Consider the following 12791-nt stretch of genomic DNA (forward strand, 5'->3'; position numbering starts at 1 on the left):
TATGACTTTTCCTAATCCTTAACCACCATATTTTCTCATTTGACAGAACTGACAATCTTATTTCCTCAACGTTCCTTAAGTAGCACTATGGTTACAATGGTCGTTTTTTAGATAATATTGCAATAAATTAATCTCTGTTTTCCACTTGTTTGTGTCATATCTTTCTTAAAAAAAAAGTTTTTGACAGAAAGTCTGAGATACTTTATTTTTACTTCTAAATTCAAATGCTAAGTATAACAGAGTTGTAAAAATGTAATCCCACTTATCTTGATTCACATAATCACTAATGTTTTATCCTGTTTTCTAAGTCCAAGAATGAAAACTTGCAAGTAAACGCTAGTCTTAATAAAAAATATGATACAGGACCTAACTTTTCAGTGACATATGTGCTAACAACACATATGTCTAGAATCTGGTAGGTCCTATCAGTCCTGAATTAAAATTTTTAATTAAAAAAATAAAAACAACGCCCCCCAAAAAAAGCACAAAAAGAACAACTAACTGAACTTCATGCTTTTTCTATGCCACTCTAGTTTTCTTTCACCTCATTTGAATGCTGACCTTCAATGCATGCTCCTTTCAGTATTCTTCCAAGCATCTTCCAAGGGCAGTCCTCGGTCTGGTCTGAGGTCTGAACGGATCAGTTTTAATTGGAATGACTGTTACCTTCAGATGTAATGTCTTCACCGGCCCCATTGACTTCATTCTTAGTATCACTTTCCTTCAAACCAATGTCTGCATGTTCACTCTGTTTTTCTCCACTACTGGACTTCATGCTTTTTTTTTTTTGACGTCAGATCCTCTCTTTTCTTATCCTTGGATTTGGCATCTTGTTCTCTGTCCCGACTTGTGCTCCTGTGCTTATAGGACTTTCGAGCTCGGCTTTTTGTCCTTCTTCGATCCTGGCTGTGAGATTTATGTTTTCTGTTTGATCTGTCATGGCTTCTGCTTCTTCATCCATCTCTGCTTTTGATTTGCTGCCTTTCTCAACTCCATGACCTTTTGTGGTCCCGTGACCTGCTACATCTCTGGTCAGAAGTCCAACTGGAGTGCCTACTTCATGAGCGATTTCTCTTTCTTCTTTCTCTGTCTTTCCCTCTTCTTCTCTTCATCTTTTCCTCTCTCTTTCTTCCCTTTCTCCCTCCTGTTTCTGCTCTCTTCTGTTTCTCGCTTCTCCTTTTTAAGGCGTTCATCACGATCAGGTTCTTCAGTTCTTTTTCTTAACTTTTCTTTTTTAATTCTTCTACAGTAGCTTTTATTTTGGTATAGCCCATGTGCTATTTTCCCATCAAGTGGGGACTGTGCATCTCCTACTGTCAAAAAAGCTCCACACACTTCACAAACTTTCATTTGTTTTTCTTGGGCAGCAAAACTTTCATGGTGGAGGTTGTGGATCTTAGCGATGCTCTCTCTTCTTTGAGCTGTCCAACCAACTTCATCATTCTCTGGGCTTCTTCTACCTTTGCTTCAGATCCTAACTCTTCAACCTGCTGCAGGAGTATATCAATTTTATCTGTTAGAACCTGAATTTTTTCCTTCCTTTTTGTCTGTTGGACCAGCTGCCCCAGAAGACTGCTGGTTTTGAGATAATGGCTTCCTCTAATCCTATGTTCTACGTCAACAAGTAAGCTCTGTAAGTATCGCAAAAAAAAAAAATCTCTCTTATAGCCAACTTTCATGAAAGGAGAACTCTTTCCATACTGTTTTCATCAATTTTCATCATGAATTTTTTTTCACATGGACCAAGATCAGAAAGAGTGTTTGTGAACAATTCTGCAGGATAGTAATCGAAGGGGTAATATTTACAAACGTTCTCGTGGCCCCACTTCATGTTGCTGATCTTCAGGTCCGGGGTGAGGTTTCAGTCCCAGCCCATTATCCCATCCAACAATTGCGCAGCCGAAGTAGTGCTTTGTTCGGGCGGCTGGCCACCAGCCTCAAACCCATCCACTGAAACGCTGGCGATACGGCCGCTCTCAGGGCGTACCAGCTTTCTCCTCCGAATAGCCGAGGAGACAAAATCTAAAAATAAATAGATAAATAAATCATGAACACAGAATTTACACAGAGAGAGAGAAAGAAAGTGAAAGAGAAAGATCCTCCATTTGCTGTTTCACTCACCAAATGGTCACAGCATGTGTAGTTAGGATGTCCAAAACCAGGCGGCATAAACTTCTTGGTCTTGCATGTGGACGGTGGCTTCCAAGACTTTTGGCCTTTCTCCTCTGCTTTCCAATGCCACAAGCAGAGAGCTTGATTGGAAGTAGACCAGTCAGGAAAAAAAACTGGTTACACTACATGGTGCTGGGTCTGCGAAGTGGAGAATTAGGCAGTTGAGCCATTCCATCAGCCCTTCATGTCTATCCTTTACGTTCCTTTAAGTAGAATGATCCTTCCTAAAGTCACCTGCAGTTAAAGTCTATTTCCCTTATCTTCAGAGTAAAATATTCCTACTAACATATAAATCATCCGGTATTGAATTCCTTTAGCAGTTTTATTCTCTCTGTAATGCCTCATTATTCAGGATGTGTACAGAATATCTGGGAACTTCCCTTACATCCTCTTCCACATTGATGAGCAATGTTACGGTAACCTCATTTCTGTCTGTCATCTATTACCTAATCAAGTTTAGTTTATTAAAAGGAATAAGAAGAGAAAAGAGAGAAAGGAGAGTTGGATGATGAGGGGGCCCTCAAAACCAGATTCTCCTTCAAGAATGAGAACCTGAAATGGAGCAGGACCTCTGAAGTGACTCCAGGGCATTCTGAATTTAACTATGACACTTTGGGGCTACTATATTAAGTCTCGTGTGAATGCGAAAGGAAGTCTTTCCGTGGTTCTGTTTTTACTTTCTTATACTTGGGATAGCCATATCCCATATCAGAGTATCTAGGCTAGAGTCCTAACTTCACTCACCACTTTAAATTCATGTACATTCTTGGGGGCCGCAAAGTGATTCAAAATATTGCGGTTCCTTTCAACCATGTAAGGGGTCCTGACTAAGCCCCCAGTTCCTTGTTTGAACCTTGACTATCACTAGCTGTTAAAGGCATTTGGGAAATGGCCCAGCAAACAGGAAATCTCTCTCTCCTTCTCTCTCTCTCTCTCTTTCTGTGTCTGTGTGTGTCTCCCTTCTTTATCAAGTAAAGTAAATACGTAAATAACTCCAGAAGAAAAGCTAAAGAGGCCCGTCCCTCAGACTGTGCCCTGGAGGAGCATGCTCTTCCATTCCTGACCTAGAACACTTTGACAATACCACAACACTCTTATTATAACTTGGCTTTTGATCCCAAAGACATAAACTGCTAAAAAGATTTTTTTAAGTTATTGACTGACTTGAAAGTTACAAAGAGAAAGAAACAGAGAAGGGAAGGACAGATACAGAGAGAAAGAGACCGCTGTTTCAACTGTTGTTTTACTCCCTAAATGCCCACAACAATTAGCCAGGAGCCCAAAACGCCACCTTGGTCTTCCAGATGGATGGGAAAAGAGTCCAAGTCGTTAGTTTATTTTCCATTGTTTTCCCAGCGACATTAGCAAGGAGCTAGACAGGAATCTGAATAGCCAAGACTTGAACTGAAGCACCTGTATGGAAGGCGAATATTACAAGAGCAGCTTAACACACAACACTGTAACACTACTCCCACCCCCCCAGCAACTCCACATTTGATTCTTTGTCCTTTGGAACTATGTGATTTTTTAATAAATCATCTAAGTTCTCTCAGGTCTTTCTCCTGTTAAGAAGATCCAAAAAATAATTACAATAATCATGTTATGATTTGATTATAAGAATCAAATATATCAAGATATTTCGTTAATGATCAAACCGTATGCATCTTGGTGGCTTCTACTGATAATGAACCAAATAGGAGATGGATCTTAGAAGAGAAGTCAGGGCCTCCATTACTCACAGATCAGCTGTATTTATTGAGCTATGTTTATTGAGCTATGTAACACATGGGCAGCAAGATCAATACTCTTGAAACACTTCCATCCTATAAGAGAAGAGATCCCGGAGAGCACCAAAGAGCCATGGAGATGCAACAATGGACTTTAGCCCACTGTGTAGGAAGCCCCTGGGAGCTTGTTTGGCATGCAGGAGGCCTCACTCCACATCTACCACATGGGAGCCTGCATTTTAACATCCCAGGCAACGGGTTTGCACATTAAATTTGATGAGGGAGCTGTGGTCCAGAATGACAGAGAAATATCATGTGCAGTGAAATGGATCCTAATTTGCTGGAGGAATCTTTAGGCAAATTTCCATCCAGAAGCAACAGCTAAGCAGAGGACTTGAAGGCCACACCCAGTTACCAGCCAATTCAGCAGATACAGAATGAGTTCAAGCAAGGTTGGTGTCTGCTTCCTACCCCTTGGAAACTCACACACTGAGGCTCAGAGCCTGGCACTCTCCAGCTATCCTACCATACCACCGTAGGGAGAGAAGCTCTCTGGCCCAGTGAACTCCTCATTTGTAGAATGGCTGCCTCTCCCAGAAAGCAGCAAGTGTGTCTCTTGGATGGATTTTTCTCAGTGTGTCACTTGGGTAGAGCAATGACTGATGGCTTGATGAATTGCACACCGAGTTCTGACTTTGGGGCACTAAATATAGACTATGCACACGCTGGGAGAGCTAAATTTGCTGGTTGGCATGGAGAGGAGGAAGCGGTGGTGGGAGCTCTCTGGGATGCGGCTTGGAAGCAACCTGAGTGATGGATGCCCCAGCATCTGCTGCAACTCAAAGTTAATCTCTTATTCCGCTGAGGGAAGGAAGTCAGCTGGGAATTCCCTCCTTGATTGATTTGTTTGTTGCAGGGATTTGTGGGGAGTCGGTTTTGTGTTTCAAACACTTGCAGTTGGGGAGGGCCTTGTGTCTGCTTGTATCTGATACACATTCCTCCATTTGGGTTGTGGCGTACGGCGGGCTCCTCCATCTGAGTTCACATCTCCTGGTGCGTTATTTCTAATTCTGTCCCAAGTTGCCCCAGATCTTCTCTGTTGAGTTAGATGAGAAGGCTCTAATTATGCAGACTGAAGGTCAAAATGAGAATGGATGCCTAATGCTGCCAAGCAGCAATGCCCCAAAGCACGCTTGCTGGATAAAAATTCCCACGACCTGGTATACTCTAAGGAAAACACTTTGCGGTCGCTGCTTGCTCAAGCTAAGTCAAAACAGGAAGAACAGGACTGCAGACCTCTGCCTCTGTCCCAGCACTGTGAGAACACAGCAGAAGAGCAGCGCTTAGCCTCTGCAAGCAGAAAGCATGCAGTCAATACAGATGGTGTCATTTCAGACAGCCCGCATCCTCCCACTGCCTCCTGGCAGCCACTGTATGCCTGGAAACCGCAAGAAGCATCCACCTGCCCTTTTCCCCTTCAAAAAGCCTCTTCCTCCCCCTGAGGTAAGACACAGAACGCTCATCTGCATTTTGATTGCTGCCTTCGTGTAATGACAACTAAAAATAGCACTTCTGAACTCCCTCTGCAATCAGTTACCATTAATTAGAGTTAATTAGGTGACCCAAGCAAGAAAAGAGATTTCCTTGCCTGTCCATGCATACATCAATATTTGATTTATTCCATCATAATCCCTTCATTCCCTCCTGATTCTTCCAAACTCATGAGGAATTAGAAGAGCTCCTGGTTGATTTACGTAGTTGATTTACAGTTATCATCCAATATGGAAAGGCAAAATTCACTGTCAAGGAGACTTGGAAAAGTTCTTTTAAAATTGAATAAAAGTTGAATTTGCATGCAAAAAATGCAATCCATGCAGTCTTTTTTATAATGTGCATCGTATCCTGGAATTTGTAAAGACCCCTTCTGTCTTCCATTGGTCCACCTTCATCCTTCCTGGGATGGCTTTGAGAAACTGGCTGGTCTCCCCTGTAAAACTGGAGAGGAAGGGGAGGGAGCATTTGTTCCACTGATGACCCCACTCTCACTAATGCGGGGGTGACACATTGAGTGTGGCTCTGGGACCCCCAGATTATCACAAAGCAACCTCTGGAACCAGTCACTCTAGTGGACTGCTATAACTATCTGTCATCTGAAGGACCCACGCCAGGATCCTAGGAATCCAAGATATTTGAAAAAGTAGCATCAGAAATATGGATTTGCCTCACAGGATGCAATCAACAAGGGTCAATGCTTTGCCTAGCTAATACTGTCTTTAGCTTCGTTAGGGTGGGACCCCTCCAGGAAAGAGATGGGTTTTGGGCTATAGATGTTCTCTATCTGTCTGATATAGATAGCTTGTGTGTGACTGTATGTGCGTATTAAATGAGAATCTTCAACAACAGTCATTCATGACTTAATATCGCAACTCTAAAGAACAGAAGTTTTGCAAGACTGAGAATAAAGCAATTGATTCCTAGGTAAAACACATAAATTTTGTCTGGTAGAAATTTGATGGATTTCCATACTTAGAAAAGATTAAAGCCTACATCGTGACATAAGCATTAAAGTCAGTATCCCATATGGATGTTGGTTCCTGTCCCAACTACTCTACCTTACTATTGGCCTCAAAATCACTGGAAGATGACCCAAGTACCTGGGTCCCTGGCCCTCCGTGTGGGAGACCTGGGTGAATCTTCTGACCAGCTTCTGCCATTGCAGCCACCTGGGGAGGAAACCAGTAGATGAACAGTATCTACTGTCTCTCCCTTTCTCTGTAAGTCTTACTTTCAAATCAATAAAATTTAAAACCCCAGATGTACTTTATCACAACCTATGCTATTAGCCAGTTTTGAATCTTTAAGTAAATTTATGGCAACATTTCTTGGCTCTGTGTGTGTATGTATGTGTTCTTCAAGTCTCTTTTAAACTCATTTTAGCGTCTTACTCATTCCTTGATCAATTAATGAATTAAATAAAAACTTTCAGTTTTGCACATATTATATCTGTATGAGTCATCATTTCACCTTGAGGAGAACTGTACTTTAGCACAACTTTTTGACTTAATGTTGACAACTCTTCTACCATCTTAATAATCATTCAGTATGTCAACCTTAATTTTCATGGTCTTAAAAGTAGTAAAAGAAGAGAAACTTATCTGTTTATGTTATATGATTCATGATTACTTATAAATAAGGAAAGGAGATATAACCTTATAAATTTCCCAGATACTTTCATGCATCTTGTCTAAACTGTATCTCACAAAGTTTTGGGTACAGAACTAGCCCTACTATCATCATTAATATAAAACACAATGTATTAGCATATTAACTTTCATATTAAAACAGACTTCTGAGACAGGTGTCACTAATACCTCATTTTCAGAAGAATCAACTGAAAAATAAGACATTCACCTGAGACCGCACAGCTAGCAAGTGGCACATCGTTGGATTCACACCCAAGCACTTTAATTCCAGGGCTTATAGTCTTACACTCTCTTCAATTCCTACTTGGAAGATGAGAGACATGACGGTTGAGTGATGTGTCCAGTTTCACAAAGTATGCAAGTGGCAGTGTGTTGGAATCCATCCATCCCAGGACTGTGTCATTTAAAGGAAAGCTTTCTCTACCACAGAGAGAGAGAGAGAGAGAGAGAGAGAGAGAGAGAGAAGTATTTAGCGGGAGAAGGTAGAGGCTGAGGTGTACCTTTAGCCTTTGTCGTATGGAAAACCCTAGAGGATATGCAGAAATCGAACAAAATAACCCACACTGTTCCTCCAAAGTAAAAAATCAGCTAGAAGGAAAAGGCCTTTAGGCATCTGCTCCAAAAAGGAAAAAGCACAGGTCACAGTGTGTGTCCCTTGAGGTGTTCAGCTGGATGCTGTATTTATCTGGGCTCTTGTTGTGTTTCTACAAGCCCCTGAATGTGGCCACTTGCCCTGAAGAGCAAAACCGGTTCTTTCAGCAAAATCAGTGTACGTGAAGGGCGTGGCACTGCAACAGCACACTTAGTGAGCAGGCTGCCACAGGGTGGAGCAGCCAGCTCGGCTGAGCTCCTGAGCAGCCCTGAGCCCCACAGTTCCCGCAGGGCCTCAGAGGAGAGCTTGCATACCAGGCGCTGGCAGAACAGCTAATCTCTGCGGTTTAGAGGCATCCAGTGAGAGAGGAGTCTACCTGAGACTGTAGGGAAGAAATGCTTGGGGGAGAGGAAGGAACAGACTGAACAAACAGGAAAGAAAAACCATAGTTCATCAGTTAGGGTGCCTGCTGAATGCTTTAACTCCTGCAAAGCAGCGCCAGGCCTTCTAGCCTCCTCGCCCTTTATCCTTTACCCCACCCCCACCCACCCCCACCCCCGCGCCTTCATACTCCTCCCATTTTTAGCACAAACCCCTAATTAGGCAGCTATCCCCAAACTCCAGCTTCACCCTCTGAGCACTGCAAAATCAGGGATTTGTAGCCCAGCGCCATTCTCAAAAACTCAGAAACCCTTGCTCCCCTGATGCCTCTGCGCTGCAGCACCGCAGCCCTGCACCTCAGTGGAGCGCAGCACGCCGCCTTCCACGCTCCACATCTGCACTGCACTGCGGTGACTACAGCCCTCGCGGCTGCGGGGTCTCGGTGCTGCGCAGCTGCTTGTAGCTTATGTAAGCCCCTTGCGCACGTGCAGTGAATTCATCTTCTTGAGTCAGTGAAAACTCCCGTGCACACAGTGAAAGCCGAGAAGCTGTGAGACTGTCATCCTTCCCTCCCAGAGCTGTCAGATAGTCACATCCTGAAAGGAAAAATCCAATGCAGTCAACAGCCGGTGACCCATCCAAAAGGCAGCCCACTCTAATCAAGGACAGCAGACTTTCTCCTGAACAGCTGGGGCTTTTGAGAGAAGGAGGCCTTGCGCTCTGGACCAGCAGGTACCTCACCCGACCTGCCGCAGGGGTCTGCCCGCCAAAGTCAGCAAGCTACTTTGCCAAGACAAATGACAAACTGGATTGTGCTGGGTCTTCAGAGTTACTGTTTATTTCGTACGCTGACCTTGCAGTTGTTGCTGCCTGCATGACTTTTTAGAGTATTCCGCTCGGAAATAGTAACAATTTTCCCTGGAAGGAAGGCCCCTTCCCACATACTGCAGTTGAGTACGGCATATCAGCATCTCCTCTTATCACCTCTGCCAGCCCCTCCGCATTCGTTTCTAGAATTTTCCTTGTCTGATAGGCCAAAAATCATTGAACTCAGTGCACCAATCCCTCTGCCTTTATTCAATATAAGTCAAGTCAGAGTGCCTTTCTAGTGCATACAAGGCATTTTGTAGGGTCTGATACATCTACCCCAGAGGCAGGGAGAAGGAATCCCTTCCGATCAACACAGTGTGCCTGAGCTGGGGGGTCCTGGGAAGACCCCTTATCCAGGTAATCTCCTGGGATTCCCCAACTCCGTCCCCAGCGGAATCAATTCTGTAAAAACTAATTCTGAGTTTTAAAAAAATGGAAGTAGAATGGATTCAAGGAACAGAGTCGGAATGGAAAATTGAGGTCAGGCTGGTGAGGCACAGAGCTTCAGCCCCTGCCTAAGACACCTGTATCTCCTATGAAAGCAGGTGAGTTGAATCCAAGCTGTTGTATTCTTATCTATTTCCTTGTTTATATGCGTGCAAAATTAAAGACGACCTAGTGCTTGGGCCCCTGCCACTCACACTGGAGATACCCAGGCTGTTTGCTTCAACCTGGCCCAGTCTTAACAGTTATGGCTGTGTGGAGAATGAATAAGCAGACAGGAAATCTTTAACTCTCTCCCTCTCTTTCTCTACATAACTCTTTCAAATTAATGCTTCTTTAGGACTCCTGGCAGAGTGAAAATCAGCCCTGTTTGCCCTGGATTAGGAAAGCACAAGTTTTGTTTTGGTTTTTTTGTTTGTTTGTTTGTTTGTTTGTCTGTTTGTTTTCTGCCTTAGAAGTCTTTGGAAGACTGGGAGCAGGTTATACTTCATAGTTACATGAAGTGTAGCGGAATAAAAGCAAGTTGATTGGTAACTGAACTTAGACTGAACAGATTTTGTTCTTCCTTTCCAAAGTGCATCAGAGAATATTGTCTCCCTGGAAAATGGTTAAGGAAGAGGGCAGCTATTCACAAACATCACATCAATTCGATTAATAAAACCTGATGGGGAATGTAAACAGCACAGAATTCTTGGAGGAAACATCAAAAAAAAATCTCATGAGCTAATACTGTTCAGAACATTTAATCTTCAGCTATGTCTTGTTTATGCCAGTAGGAGTGGCGTAAGCCATAAAAAAAAGGTCTTCAGAGCCGGAATGGCATCCCCCACCCTCTACCCCGGCTGCTCCATCCCTCACTAGCGCTTAGAATAGCAGCAGACTACCACCTGGCACGCATGGGGCATTGGACCCGGAGCTGTGCAAAGCACTCAGTAGCTACACGAAGAACCCCTGGCCATGAAGTCAGGACACCTAAGTTCTATTTCTGTCTTTTTCCCCTTCTAATGCCATGACCTCAAATCAGCGCTGTAAAATGTGAAAACTTGTTCCTACATGTCTTCTTCCCTCAACTGAAGTAAGAATTAAGAGGCAGAAATGGCTCCCAATGATTTTCAATTACTTGCACTTTGATCAATAATTCACAGCATGTCCTAGCTCTGAGCCTAACTCACCTTTTGTCCCAATTTGGAAATCATTTGGGTCAACTTTAAATAAATATTTGATTTTCTGCACATCTTCTTGAACGGAGCACCTTGAATTCTGAAGCTATAAGTTAAATCTCCTTCCAAGTCAGTTTGGACTGAATGTGCCCTTTCGACTGTGGGTCCCACAATGTTCGGTGCAGGTGGGCTGGGAGGCAGTCATAACCCCAGTATAACAGAACTATAGCCACAATTCAGGGTAAGAGACACTGTACAGCAACCGACCTTGGAAAATCTTCAGGGATTGAATCCCTAATCGGATTAGGTTTTCTGCAGTAGTTACACCATTTCACATTCTACCAGCAATGTACAAGAACTCCAGTCTCTCCACCTCCTCATCAATGCCTATTATTTTCTTTCGTTTTCCACAGCCATCATGATTGATATGAAGTTGTGTATTAGTTTCTTCAAAAGAATATTGTGAACATATAATCCTCTGACAAGTCATCAATCAATACACTTTAATTGAGCATTAACCATACACAAATTGCTTCATTTAGAAGATATTCTCTCAGTGTGTTTTTCTACTTACTACTTACTGGATTCTTTATTTAGTGGAGGGTTAGTTAACTGGTGAATATAAAAAAAAAACTGGGACTTGGCTAAATCCTCACTTTGCACGTGCCAGGATCCCGCATGGGTGTCAGTTCATGTCCCAGCTGCTGCATTTCCCATTCAGCTCCCTGCTCAAAGCCTGGGAAAGCAGTAGAGGACAGCCCAAACCCTTGGGATCCTGCATCTGTGTGAGAGATCCAGACGAAGTGCATGGCTTTGGATTGGCTCAGCTCCAGCTGAGTGAATGAGCCACATGCAGAGTGAACCAGCAGATGGAAGGTTTTCCTCTGTCTCTCCTTCTCTCTGTGAATCTGCCTTTCCAATAAAACTAAATAAATCTTTAAAAAGGAAGGAGAAAATTGAAAAATACCATTGAATTAATTAAGAGAAAAATAAGAAAAAAAAGACAAGAGGGAAGAAATAAAGGAGGGTGAGATGGTAGAATGGGGAATATCATTATGTTATTAAAGCTTTATATATGGGAGTCGGCTCAGTGGCACAGCTGGATGAGCCTTCACCTGTGACACCAGCATGGCTTATGTGTGCAGGCTGCTCCACTTCCCTCCCACCCAGCTCCCTACTTACAGCCTAGGAAAGCGTTAGAGGGAGGCTCAGGTCCTTGAGTCCCTGCATCAATGTGGGAGACCCAGAAGATGCTATTGTTTCCTAGCTTCTGATTGGCTCACCTCCAGCCTTGTTGTCATTTGGGGAACAAACCAGTGAATGAGTGATTGTCACTCTTCTCTGTGACTCTGCCTTCCATACAAATAAATCTTTAAAATCTGTATATATTAGAAATGATGAGGTTTGTTCCCTTCATATAAATAGAAGAACTTTTAAAATGGGAAATGGTTCTTGAGTAAGACATACCACAAGCAGATGAGATTCAGGTGAGACAGCTTGAAATGAAGAGGCATGTGAAACTGAGCAGGAAAGTTGGATCATCACACTGGGCAGCAGAGAGGCCATCTGTTAATGACTACGAATGATGAACAAGGTCTGAGATCTCTGGGATTCATTGTTCATGCTTACATGTATTCTTTGCTTAAAGTTGCTAATCCAGAAAGTCTGTACAACAGTCTTTACTTATCTGGTCAGTCTGTACAGTTGATGAGATGTAAGAGATAAAAATAGCATTGTGATAAATCTTGCTATGTAAGCCCGTCTTAACCACTGATATGTATTTTTCGATTAAAATACTCCGGACTGTCCAAATTAGGTTTCTTTAATTTGGATGATGGAAGTTGTATTCATTGCAGCTAGAGATACTTACCACAGAGAAAAAACTCTTCCCTGCTCTAGGTTTTTCCTTTTGCTTCCTGGCGTTTTGGAACATTCTCATTTTTCTTTTGTCAGAGAAAGGATATGAAATAAACTCCAGGTTCACAACTCCCCAGCTGCACTGGAATGTTTGTTCTCAGATCCATTAGTGGCTAGACAGAAAGGCTAGACTGAGTTTGAAAACACACACACGCACACACAGAGCGTGAGGCGTTAAAGCTGTCTGAAGGCAAAAGGAGTCTGAAGAGTCTGTGGAACTATAACCGGTGTCAAAGAGAAAGCAGGCTAGAACTCAGAAAGAAGAAGAAAACGGGCTGTTATCCACAACACTGATTATGAAGAAAGAATGTAGGGAAGAACCCTG

General features: G+C 43.0%; 1 pseudogene; it reads right to left on the bottom strand.

Annotated features, from left to right (window-relative positions):
• Positions 1-646: 646 nt before the first annotated feature.
• LOC121161240 lies at positions 647-6984 on the bottom strand (annotated as a pseudogene).
• Between the last annotated feature and the right edge of the window lie 5807 nt (positions 6985-12791).

The sequence above is a fragment of the Ochotona curzoniae genome, unplaced genomic scaffold, assembly GCF_017591425.1.
Source record: "Ochotona curzoniae isolate NIBS_2020 unplaced genomic scaffold, NIBS_Ocur_1.0 contig_4754, whole genome shotgun sequence".
NCBI lineage: Eukaryota > Metazoa > Chordata > Mammalia > Lagomorpha > Ochotonidae > Ochotona > Ochotona curzoniae.